This window comes from Manis javanica, chromosome 3 (assembly GCF_040802235.1).
Source record: "Manis javanica isolate MJ-LG chromosome 3, MJ_LKY, whole genome shotgun sequence".
Taxonomy (NCBI): Eukaryota; Metazoa; Chordata; class Mammalia; order Pholidota; family Manidae; genus Manis; species Manis javanica.
The window spans coordinates 62979064-62993074 of NC_133158.1; positions in this window are offsets into that span (position 1 = coordinate 62979064).

Genomic DNA, 14011 nt, shown 5'->3' on the forward strand with positions numbered 1-14011 from the left:
TTGAACTCAGGTAATATGTGGTGCCACTGAGGGCAAGAGCATGCATTTCATTTCCTCACCGATCATTTGATTTACTCTATGCTGTGGCCACAGATTTCTTGTTCTGACCCAGCAAACATGGGAAATTAGTGATCACAGTAGGGAGTGAGTCAGACAAGGTAGATAGGTCCAAGTTTACTTGGTCTTTGTGAAAAGAAAACAAGCAAAGCAACAAAAGCAAGGGAAGTGCCTTACCTGGTGGTCATTCAGCCTTATTTCTAAGAAGAATAGACATATATGCACATTATAAAGATTGCAAATTAAAGGCTCTCTAAAAATCATTTATTCCTAACCACTAGGCAAAGTTAACAAGAATCAGTTTCCTAATAATGAAGCTGTTTTGCAACTGAATGTCCTCATTATATCCCCTGAGTAGATAAGGTGCCATAATAACCATTACAAACAAAGACAAAAACCCAGCCAAACAATAATAGCAAAGACGACTCTGGTCCTCAATTACATAAACTCTGCATACATTCTGTAATGTCATTTAGTTTAATCATCTCGACTACCTGTCAAAATTATTCCCATTTTTCTGATAAAGTAACTGAAACTAAATAATGTGTTTGAGGTCATATAATTAATAAAGTGAATCAGGCTTCAAATCAGGTCTGTTTGAAATCTGTAAACGAATGTACATGGGGTCTTGTAGTCATTCCAAGTCTACCTGGGTAGAAGAAAACAACTGGCTATGTGTCTAAAGTAGAGAGAAGTGTGTCAGCCATTGTTGGGAGACAAACAGGCAAGACCAGAGACAAAGTAATGTTACAAAATGGAGAGATTTGATTCTGAGATACTGTACCAAAAGAATGTAAATTTAGAGGAAAAGCCTTCAAAATTTGTCTTGTGGATGATACCTTTTCATGGTTGTACTGCCTTGACTGGTTCTTGATTAAATCTCTCCAGAGCTCGCCTTTGGTAACATGTGTGGATTCTCTGATGATGTCTTTCATCAAGAAGAGGAACTCAGATGTTTCTGATTGTCATTTCATTCCCAGAAGCATTTAGTAGATTGAATTAAGAACTCTTCTCTACCAACCCCCCACCCTACCCCTGCCCCGACTCCATCTAGTTCATCAGCTATACTACCCTATAATAATCTGAGATCTTTGCATTCATCAAATCACTATCAGTTCAAGAATATAAATCGTTCCTCTGATTTTCGAGGCTTCTAAAACATGCCCACACTTTAGCTGTCCATTCACATTTGCAAACCCTTCCCCAGCACAACACCCTTGTCTACAGTCACATTGTCACATTTACATGAGGCTATCCCCACCTACCCACCTTAGCTTACGTGCTTCTGTTGACTTGGAATTTCTTTGTAACTCTAACTGCATCTGTAAGTCAAGGCATTTGTAAAATATTTTAATACATAGAAAACAGGGAGGTATAAAGAATTACTAAAAATGATCTGCATTATCTCGAAAACCAGATAACCACTGGAAGCTTTCTTATCAGTCTTTCTGTATATTTCCTTCAATTATGTACATGTATTTGCATAAAATATACTAAAAGTTTTGTGTCTTTTTACTGATGTGGTAAGCATTTTTCTATATCATTGGTTTTAAAAACTTGAGTGTTTGAATATTCCACTGTACCTAATTTATCAAAGCATTACCTCATTATTTGACAATAATATTGTAGTAAGTATACTTTTGTATAAAAATCTGTTTCTTTGATTCTATCCTTAAAATAGAATCTTAGATGAGAAAATACTGTTTCTAATAAAAATTTCAGTTTATATTCACAGATTTAAACTCACCCTAAAGCTAAGCATAATTTTTTAATATTTGTCAATCTGATAAACTTATTATGATTTTGATTTTCATTTATTTGATATTCAGTAGCATTAAACTTTTAAAAATGTATTTATCCGTTATCTCAGTTTTTCTTCAGGGATTTAATTTTATGGCCTCCACCTATTCTCTTACTCATTAAAAATATATACAAAAGTAAAGAGAAAATTAAAATTACTAAATTTGTGTTTTTCCTAATTTCCTAAAATCTTTTTCTGAAATTATAAAAAAAACAAAAAAGGTAAACCTAAATAAAGGCACAATTTTAATCAGCCAGTTCTCTGATTGTGTTAAGGAAAGAATTTGTGCCATACATAAGGGGGATGGTTGTCCAGTTTCCTACTTGTCAAAAAGCTTGGATCTCTGAACCAGGAAGTAGGAAGAAAATGGGTAACAGTTTCTTCTCTTTCCCTTTTTTCCCTTCAGATAGGCTTTTCATGCAGAGCATGGATAGGCTTCCACCTCTTTTTCTTAATCTTCCTCCAGACCCTGGAAAAACGTTATTCTTCCAGTTTAAGGTGTCACTGAGAATGTGTCTGTTATTTTTCACTGGGAAGTCCAACCAAATGCTAGATCCTTACTGAAGTCCTTCCCAACGAAACTAGAACAGAGATCGTTTTTCATTTCAGTGTTCGATCACATCCAGTTCAACAGTAGTTGTTTCTGTTTTGCTGTTGTTTTTGAAATTACAAGAGCTTGTAACTTAAAAGATTACTGGATGTTCAGACATTCTTGGATGTTGGATATGGCATTTATAGCTGAAAAATGGAGTCCACATACCAGCTCAGCCAGTCTTGGCTCTTGGAATGAGGACTGAGTTCTAACTTTTCAGAGCCTCAGTTTTCTCAGTTGTATTGTGGGAGGATGACGACAAGGATACTTAATACAGAACTTCAGTTTCCTTCAAATCTCTCTCTAGTGTGAAGCCTTATTCTTGAAATCCTGATTCAAGTGCTTGTTCAGTTTTATGAATGAGAAACTTTCTGTTTTGAGCTCTTTCTTTCCTATAAGGCATATTTCCTTAGAACAACAGACTCAAGGTGATGAAAAAATACGTTATTTAAACCCTTAGGTCTGAGGTAGTATCTAGCTTCATAAAGCTAAGTAAAAGCCCTGGGAAAATTAGCAAAGGTGTTGACAAAGCCAATCACCTGGTCAGATGGATGCCCAGTCATCATTTCTTTCAAACAAACCTGCTTCACCCTCAGGTGTATCTTTACTGTAAACAAGAGGATCTGACTGACATCTGTCAGATCTAGCCTGGGGCTCCCCATACCTTTAGAGCCTCTTACAAAGCTAATAATGTCCAGGCATCCAGACATTGTTGCTCATCTTCAAGCAGCTGTTAAGAGCAATGTTGCAGGACACACTGTAGAACCGAAGGCTTTGCAGTTCCTTGGGAAAACTTGTTCAAATGGTGATATAATTTCCAATTGTCCCAACTTCCTTTCAAGGAAAGTTCTTAAGCACATTATATACAGATCAAAGGTAAAGGGGGCAGCCACATCACTCTTGTTAATTTCAGGATTACTGTTTTCTGCAAAGATTTCCTTTATCTGATGAGATTGACTTAATATCTTCCTTTGTGCTTTGTGTTGAGTTTCAATATCTTACCCTTTAATTAAAAAAAATGTCTAATATGCTGTAAAACAGATCCTGGAAAAATCTAATTTTATTTTTCTACAATAACCCAGATCTTTTGTGTATAGCCAAGGCATGTTACTTATGTGAGAATTTTTCTGTATTCCTGAACTCTCATACTTACTGCCTTTTGTCTTTGCTGTCCTCGCTTGCTGTACAGATGTACAGGCCAGTACCTGTGTCAAGCACAAAACATTTAATGATCATCCATGCAATGAATTAACTGCTCTATATATCAGTTTCTTATTAGATATAAAGCTTAGTCACTTCCCAAATGGTTTCCTGTTTTGTGTCAATGTTTTTATAGAACCATAATTAGAAATTTTTAAGAGATGGTATCTCTCCAGTCAATTACCAGAGGATTTGCACAAAATTTACTGATGCCCATGGCTCCTCCTCAGAGTTGGTTTGTTCCCAGTAAGTTAATTTACAACTGATGCTTGTGAAGTTTCACAAACACTGAGTTCCTTTTACTTTCCTGTATATAAAATACTGGGATAGTTGGAGAGCATCGACTAGGGTATAGAAGTTGAAAGCCTGATTAATGACACAAACTAATTATCCTCCCTTGCTCTGTTCCTATTAATGAGATGTTTATAGCAAATTTCTAGAAGTTTGTTTTGGAGAGAAAGGAAAACAATCTATTAATGAGGGGGTTTATCAAATGTTGCCCTTACCAATTGTTTGTAAATCATAGCAACTGAAAGTGCAGGCTTGCTCTTCAGGTTTTGAACATGTCAATTTGCACAGGTGCCTGAAGGACTCAGAATCACCTTTGACCATGACTCTTGGTTAGACTAATTAGTTGTATTATTTGACACAGTAACATCATTGAAAAGATCTTACTTCTTGGCTTACATTTGTCATATTCTGTGTAAAAAATGTGCACTGATGTGTGTTATCCTAAATAAGAGATTCCTTTAAATTTTTTTTGTGGCCACTGAGTAGGCAATACTGTCATTAATCTTTAATAATGACATCTTAGCACAGCAAGATATTTTCTCATGAGAAGATATTTCTTCCACTGACCTCCAAAAATTCCATGTTCTGTCATATAAGCTCAAGAAGTATTCATAGTTTTGAACTGTGTTTGATGAATTTATAGAAAACTCCATCATATTAAATGTAATTTTCTAACAAGTATATTAAAAGAATAAAACTAACATATTTAAGTAACATAATAACTCTTCAAACTACGTTTTCTCCTCAGTATGCTTTTTAAATCCTCACAGTGATTGGAAGTGGATAGTTGTTGGTGTTTTCACTATGAGATGAGAAATGGAAGGAAAGATGGATTACATGAAAGTAAAGTTTACATCATAATAGTTCATAACATATATTCTGGCTCATAGACTTAGTGAAATTTGATTATAGCTGGGGCCCTTATCCCCTAGAAAATGTATATAGAAAGATATATATATTTTTGCATATAATTTCAGGTTAGCAACCTATAGTCTAGGTAATATAGGTATTAATATAGCCAGAACCAAAACCCAGTTAACCTGGCTTTCAAGTCTATGTCCTTTTTCTTGCTGCATGTCCTGTTAACTAGAGCAGTGATACATGCCTTTCTTCTCCCTCTCGATGTTAAGGTCTAGTATCCTCTTTTAAAGAAACCTATTGGATATCTCCCCTCTCTATACAATATGCTACTGAGCTAAATAAAACTTCTGCAAATTAATTCTGCTCATCTCCTCTTCTACATGATTTCTACTGTGGTTTCTTTTTCCCATGTTACTTTCCTAGTCCCTCTGGGAGGTGGAGGCAGCATATGCTGATATTACATTTTCAGGCTGTACAACTTGTGCTTCACACATCAAAGAACGGGAACTTAGTAAAATGTGCCTTATTTTCCTGTTCTGCCACCAAAAAGCAGTGTATTAATTAGGTTTCTAAATATTATTCGTAAGATGACAATGTTAATTTGTGGAATAGAGTCCATATTAGTTATGGGGATTTACTTTGTTTTTCCTTTAATTATTTGTGAGCTTTGGAGAAAGAGCAGAAAGGGGTCAGAGTAGAATGAATGTGTTGTATAATATTCTCTAAAACAAAAATCTTACACAAAACATCTATCATTTGTTATGTATTTGCTTTCTTTTGTTTCAGTACATTTCTTGTTTCTGTAGTTGTGTTTGATAACATAGAATAGCATTTTTCTTTTTTTCTCTAAAATAAACTTTATTAAAAAATTAATCCAAGGCTTTTATTTTTTATAGTTTACTCCTTATCATTTTATCACTAGATTTAAAGAGTCTATGAATTAGAAGAGCTGCAAACCCTTTTTACATTGCATAAATAAAAACAATTGTTAGAAATCATTTCCATGCAGAGGTTGAGTTTTCTACCATTTCTCTTAGCAATTTTAGGTGAGAGATGCATTATGTAATAGATTTGAGTGTATGTTTGCTTTATTGGGTAGTTAGTTCTCTGTTCTGTTTTCTGTTCTTTTTAGGAGAGATCTAGTGGCTCTTTGCTTCTCTGTACTCAAGACCCTGTGTTCCTCACAGCTTAGGCTAAATGAGCAATTCCACATGCTGCCTGTTTCATAGCAGGATTTGAAGTTGGTCAGTCCCATGACCCCTGTTTCATCCTCGCGGTGAGGAGGGCACGGCCTTCCTTTCTTCGATGTAGTTGACATTTTTCTTGTCACACTTACTATATCATCGCTTCTTCCTGTTGGCATCCTGAGGGATTGTCGGCACCAGCAATCTGGAGCTGTCAGTGGGCCCAGCAAGGAGGGAATTGGAAGGAAAGTGAGGAAAGGGCGCGGTAGGAGCTGCCCATCAAGAATCAGAAGCGAGAGGAGAGGAATAGTAGAGAAATGCAGTCAATTCTAGTAGCGCTAACCAACATTTTATTTTTTCTTTTACAGCCCCTCTAGGTTGGCATTTAATAATTTAGTTCTAGAGTTCTGCTTTCCATTTATATTTCTCATTAGTTTTTCATTTTGGTTTTTTCTTCTGTGTTTGTCTTCCTGTCTGTATCTCTCTTTTGCTTAACACATTTCCTTTCGGTCTTGGAATTTCCTTCTTTTTTCCTACTTTCTGTCTACTGATACCTACTCTGAAACAGATCAGCACTAATTATCAATTTCCTATGGTTTCAGAACTCTTTCCTTATTAATAATTCTTATGGTCTTCAAAAGAGGGTCCAGCAAATGATAGCAATGCTTTTGTGTAGCTCTGACTAGTCTAGACTGCAAGAGTTAACTCTTCTAATGAAACTGCTTTAAAATACAGAAAACAAGGAAGAAGTCATTCAAAACTACTGTGCATGGGTAGTTACAAATTTGCAGTGACATGTTAAATGTCAAATAAATAGAAATTTTTCTTACAGATTAAGTTTAGTGGTTGATATCTATTGTTGGTTAGCAACTCAATAATATCAAAGTCAGTAGGCATTCCTGCAATTCTTTTGGCCCTTCCCTAATGATTACTGCCTCATAGTCCCAACATGGCTGCCTTAGCTCCAGTCATGATGTTCAAATGCAAGATGAAAAGGAGTAGGGAAGAGGAAAAGGAGTTATGCCACATACCTGTCTCTTCATTAGGAAAACCAAAACTTTCCTAGAAGCTCTTAGCAGACTTCTGCTTGCAACCCTCTGGCCCTATCATTGGTCAGCTTTGCATCTCGTGCATATAACCCCCAGCTACAAAAGACGATTAAAAAAAATGATTGACTAGCTTCCTGCTCTCTAAAGTACAAGTGACAAGAAGGAACTTGAGAACATGAATGATTTAACTGATGAAAAGTATCTGCTGCATTTACTGGAAAATAAGGACAAAAGACTTGAACATACACAAACACACAGACAAGACAGCAGTATAAAATAAACAGGTACTCAACTCAAAGAAAAACCATAGTGGAACCTTATTCATGTCAGTATGGTACTCATGGTAACATTTTCCCTGTGTATCATCTCTCCTTTAATGTGTTCTTGGAATTTTTTACTTCCCAGCTATTGACTTTATCTTTTATAAGTAAAAGCCTAAAGATAGAAAAAACTAATAATGAATCTGAGGAGATCAAGTAGATCCCCGATCTGAACTACCATAAAATAGTCTAAAAATGTTGACTCTTCTGATTTCCCTGGGCAAGATCTCTTTAAATCAGTCTAATTCTCTTACTAGACTTTCTACCACTGAAGGCCACTTTCTGGCTTTCTAATCAGTAGAGAGAGTGAAAAACATGTTGCTATCCAAACATTGTCTTCCTCATTCTCCTACTCTAAGAGTGTAGGTTCTGACATACTCAAAGATTCTGGTGAAGCAGTGATCATATGACTGGTACAAAAATCCACTTATATGATGCCTTAGAAATTCTGGATAGGGGTGAGGCAGTTCTGTGGACCTCCAAATCCATTTGTTATTCAGGTAGAGAAGGGGAATGTATCCTGCTGAGAGTAAGTGCTGGGTGTTGGGGAAGCACCTAAGGAGAGTGTGCTAAGTCCTTATAACCTCAATTGCTTTACTTAGTGCCTTTCTGATTCTGTAAGGAGCAAATTGATGAATTATAGGTCTGCAGTGAAGGGTAATCATTTGTTAGCTTAAGTAAGGTGCCTTGCCTTGATTGCAGTGCTCAGTACTGAATACATTCACTGCAGCTCAGATCCAGTCGTCGAAATGTAAATTTTGTGAAATGTTTGTGAATTTTTAAAAGTCAAACACACTATTGAAAGTCATGGGTTGTGAAGTGAAGGCAGTGGGTGTTAGTTTTAAGTGAACTTTATTAGACTTGGCAGTAGAGAAGTGAGCACAGCAGTTTCACATGCCCACTCCGTACCAAGCAACATAATCCTGTACAGTAGTTATTTTCCATCTTCATTTTAAAAGATGAGGCAATGAAAGTTCACAGGGGCCAAGTAATTTATCTAAGTTCAAGACAAATTAAGTTCAAGAAAGTATTCAACATGTTTCCCATTTGTTCTTTGTTATATTCCATAATTTAAACAGATTCAGGCTTGCTCTTTTAGATATACCTGGATTATATAGTTTTCTAAGAGGAAATACCATAGCATTTCTATGTGTCTATTATATAAATCCCCAGATATACACCAGGGTAGCACTTAATTTATTTCTTCCAATGATAGGGAAAATATTCAACATGGCCGTCAAGGTCAGCAAACCGCTTTTTCCCTCCAGTTGGCAAAGCACCCCCAGCTCCCTCTTCCCCACCTCCAGGCTCCTCTTTTGTCCTGCACATGCCAAAATGCCACATACCAAAATAATATAAATTGCTCCCCTTGCTTGTGCTCAGGGCTCAGACCTTGGGAGATACTCCCCTCTGGGCCTGCCGGTGTAAAATAAAACCTCAACACTCCAAAACCTCTGAGTGCTGCTTGGTTCTTCCATCAGTGACCCAGTCCAGGTTTCCCAGCATTTTCCGTAACAGTATTAACCATAACATTTGGTTCCCTGACCGGGAAACCCAAATACGCTGGCCCATTGTTGCCACCAGTTTGGGGCAATGGCGGGGCAGTGATGGAACAGGAGATCGCAACGGAGAAGGCACGCCCTGCTTGACCTTTTTTGGCAGTCGCCTTCTGGTCGCCCTGAGCCAGCCCCGCCCCGCTGTTCCTGCTGGACTCAAGGAGGCTTGGCAGGTGAGGACCTGGTTCCGAAGTCGAATCCGGTAAGGCCCCGGGGCCCCTGACCCAGCCAGTCCCACCTGTTGGGGTGGAAAGGCAGCCTGATCACCTCCTGGAGACTTCTTAGAAGTCTCACAGGTAGACATTCCCAGGGGGGGAATGTTTAAACTCTGGTTTGAGTATGTGAGTGAGTGTGCAGGGTGGCTGAAGTTATTCAGTCTGCACTGAATTTGTGATTCCACAGCCTGCGCTATGGAATCTGAGTGGGCCTTTCACCGCATTCATGGTCAGCTGTCATGGCCTATCGGTGATTCAGTTTCAGCTGACCTGGCCTGGGACCTTATGGGGGCACCTTAGTCAAGGCTGATCAAAGTCTCTGGGAGGAGTGCAAACGGACAGGTATCTGACTGGTCTCCTTTCTGGAGGAGGCACCCCTCCCTTGTCTGTTGTTGCGGCACCATCCACGGACATGTCATGGGGTCAGGGCACAGTAAACCCACAGTCCTTGACACTATGATCAAGAATTTCAGGAAGGGATTTTCAGAAAACTTCAGAGTAAAATTAACTCCCGGCAGGTTGAAAACCCTGTGTGAATCTATATTGCCTACTTTAATGTGGCCTCCAGAAGGAACCCTAGATGTCCCAAACATCTGCTGAGCCTGGTGGGTCATCCCTAGAGATCCAGGTCATCCTAATCAGTTCCCATACTTTAACTCCTAGTTAAGAGTTACCCAGACTCTTCCCCCTTGGGTGCAATTCGCTTGCAACAGGCAGAGACAGGGTAGGGTCTTAGTTGCCTCAATAAAGAAGCCTGCAAAGAATCAACAGAAGCATGAGCCTCTGCAAATTCTTGCTGGTGACCCAAAGGAGAGCCAATATTGCCCCTACCTTATGCACCCCCAACGTTGGCAGCACCCATCCCCCCGGTCCCAGACACGCTGCCGCCGTCAGCCTCCCTGCCAACTCCAGAACCATTGGACCCACTCTCTCCTGGACCAGCAGCCAGACCGTGCCCTCAGCTGGGAGCAGGCACCCTTCAGATGCCCGTGCAAGAGACACGGGAGCCTGAAAGGCGTAATAAAGACAAGACCGTCCAGCCCGGCCGGTTCATGTTTTACTACCAACCCTTCTCCATAACTAACCTCCTCAATTAAAAACACAACACCCCATCGGAAAAGCCACAAGCCCTGGTTGATCTCATGAGATCCCTCTTCCAAACCCACTGGCTGACCTGGAAAGACCCTGTTCACAATGGAAGAGAGGAGGCAGCCAGGGTCCTTGATTGGGGTGCATGGGCTGAAATCACTGTACCTGAGGAGCTTCACCACCCCTGAGGGACAGCACCAGATCAGCCGATATCAGGATGCTCTCCTCCAGGGGATCAAAGCCAGGTCCAGAAAGCCTATGAACATGACCAAAGTATCTTCAGTCACTCAACAACCAGGAGAGTCTCCTGAGGATTATTATGAAAGACTGTGTGCAGCTTATAGCATCTATATCCCCTTCAATCCTGAGTCACCAGGGAGTCAACAAATGGTCAACACCTCAATCGTAGTTCAAGCTGCCCCAGACATCAGATGAAAGCTCCAAAACTTGAAGGCTTTGCCAGGATAAATATCACTCAACTGATTAAAATTGCAGACAAAGTATATCTAAACAGAGAAGTTCAGACTGACATAGAGGCTGAAAGAAAAATGAAGAAAAAGGCCAGCTTCCTGGCAGCTGCCCTAAAAGAAAGAGAGATGACCACAAGGCAGAGAAAAGCCGGCTGCCAAGAGGGGGAAAGCCTAGGACACCCCTAACCAGACATCAGTGTGCTTACTGTGAAGAGAAGGGGCATTGGAAGAACAAATGCCCCAACTGAGGCAAAGCCCTGAAGCCCAGTTGCTGCCAGGAGGAGCCTCATGGGGAAAGGCTCATCAGTCTGGCAGGAACAGACTCAGATTGACAAGGACCAGGCTCTCTCACTCACGGCCCCCATGAGCCCATGGTCAGGATAAAAGTAGGGGGACAACACATGACTTTAATGGTTGACACAGGGGTAGAACACTCTGTGGTCAGCCTCCCTGTAACTCCCTTCAGTAAAAAGACTGCAACTATTCTCAGAGCCACTGGGACATTAGCAGTCCAGCAACACTTTTGCCAAGCCCACCAGAGTGAACTCGGCAGCCACAAAGCCTGACATAAGTTTCCCTACCTGCCTGAGTGCCCTCTTCCCCTTTTCAGCCAAGATATACTCTCAAAGCTTGGAGCCCAAATAACTTTTAAACCAAATGGATGCACCAGCCTCAATCTAAACCCAAGCCCCAAAGAGCCAGGGTCCCTTGTACTGGCAATAACCGCACCTAGAGAAGAAGAGTGGAAACTGTTCTGTGCCCAGACCCTCTCAAGTAGCCCACCTGAATTCAGAGCTGCCTTCCCCTCAGTATGGGCTAAAGACAACCCACCTGGACTTGCTAATACCCGAGCCCCTGTCATTTTAAAATTGACTCCCGGGGCCCAGCCACAAAGACAGCAGCAGTACCCCTTCTCTCAAGAGGCAAGGGCAGGCATCCAGGAACACCTGGTCAGACTCAAAGAGGCAGGCATTCTAACTGAGTGTCAGCCGCCCTGGAACACCCTGCTTCTACCAGACAAAAAGCCAGGAGGAAGGCACCAGCCTGTTTAAGACCTGCAAGTCATTAACTGAGTGACTGTTTCTTTACACTTGGTGGTCCCAAATCTGTACACACTCCCCAGCCAGATCCCCGGGTCAGCCAAATGGTTCACTTGCCTAGACTTAAAATATGCCATTTTCTGCCTCTGGCTGGCCCCCCAAAGCCAGCTCTTGTTTGTCTTCGAATGGACTGAACCGGATATTGTGGCAGGTGCAGTTAACACGGACATGGCTTCCACAAGGGCTCAAGAACTCACCAACTCTCTTTGGAGAAGCATTGGCCCAGACCTTGCCAGCTTTCCGAGGGAAGCCACGTGCTGCGCCCTCCTGCAGTACATAGATGACCTCCTCCTTGCCAGTGACACCCAGAAAAATTGTGCAAAAGGCACAAAGGTCTTCCTGCAACTCCTGTCAGACTCTGGATACCAAGCCTATAAAAAAGGGCACAAATCTGCCAGCAGCAAGTCCGGTACTTGGGGTTTCCTCCTCACCCAGAAAGAAAGGACACTAGGGCTGAGGAAGAAAAAAGTCATCATCTCCTTAGCCCAGCTCCGGCCCAGATGAAGAAAGGCATAAAAAGTTCCTGGGGGCTGCTGGGTTCTGCAAAATCTGGATTCCTGGATTCTCGGCAATGGCAAAACACCTCTACAGCCTACTGGGGTGGGGATGGGGGCATACCGAGAACCCCCTGTCTAGACAAAAGAGGCAAGAGTCACCTTCCTGGATGTAATGGCTGCTTCAGAACAGGCACCAGCCCTAGGCCTGCCAGACACAAAAACGCCCTTCAGTCTCTTCATACATGAAAAAAAGTAGCCCTTGAAGTTCTCACATAAACTGTTAGGCCCTGGAAGTGGCCAGTTGCATACCTGTCAGAAAAAAAAAAACTAAACCCAGTTGAAGGCAGGATGGCCACCCTGCCTCAGGACACTGGCAGCCATAGTTCTGTTCATTAAAAAAGCAGATAAACTTACTCTGGGACAAAAAAATATATGTCAATATCCCCCATACTGTTGTGTCCCTCTTAAACACACCGGGACACCGATTCCTCTCCAACTCTCCGCTGGCACAATACTAAAACTCCTCAAGGCTGTCTGGCTCCCAGAAAAGTAGCAATTCTGCATTACAAAGAACACCATAAAGAAAACAACCCTATAACACAGGGGAACCAGCTGGCAGATAAGGCAGCTAAAACAGCGGCGAATAAAAACAGATAAAGCTCCTTCCCTCACTATGGTCCTAATGTCCTCAGTGGAGGCCCTTGCACCCAAGTACACTGAAGGAGAGAAAGACTGGGCCATGGCTGAAGGAGCCACCCTAACTAAAAAAAAAAAAAAAATGAGGGTTGTTGCCTGACAGACACACCTTTGTCCCAACTGCAAGTGGAAGGCATCTAGTCAGCAAATACCATCAGCTCACCCACCTAAGAAAAACTGCACTAGAAGCCCTACTCAAAAAGCAATACTAACCTGACTTTGTAGCAGATGCAGTGCAGACTTTAACTAAATCTCTCAATGTTACCTGGAAACTGCACACTGCATACAGGCCACAAAGTTCAAGCAAAGTGGAGCAAATAAATCATACCCTCAAAGGAACCCTAGCTAAGTTTTGCCAAGAAACTGGCCTCCCCTGGCCAGACCTACTGCCCCTGGCTCTCCTGCCTGCTCGATGCACACCTGGGACTCAAGGCTTTTCCCCTTTTGAATTAGTGTATGGACACCCTCCCTTGTGTCTAGGAAGCCTCCCAGGGAACCTACACCAATAGAAAATAAGAGAGTAAGAGAACAGCTCCAAGCTTTAAGAGCCACTCTAAATAAGCTGCAACAATATACTATAGAAAGAGCTCTGATCTCCTTAGGAACCCCAGTACATTCCTTCCAGGCTGGGGACTCAGTCTGAGTCAAAAGTTAAAAAAAAATGTCCCTCAAACCTCAGTAGACTGGGCCCCACATTGTTGTTCTAACTACTCCTACTGCCCTCAAAGTTACAGGCATCACTCTGTGGGTCCGTCATTCCAGAGTGAGAAGAGCCCATAATCCAGACAAAGAAATACATCAGTAGAAAGCCCCGCCAGACCTCCAGATCCTCTCCACCTCTGCATCCGATGATTACCCTCTGACTGATGAACACCTGCATGCCATGGATCCTGGCCGTCGCCGGAACAGAATCTCTCATCCTGGGCATTAAACTCTCTGCTGCTGCCCCCTCTGACTAAACTATTCCTCAAAAAGTTGCCCTTTCTATTGTCTATTAGGTAATTATTAAGTTCTTTTGCTGTGCTTACTTGTT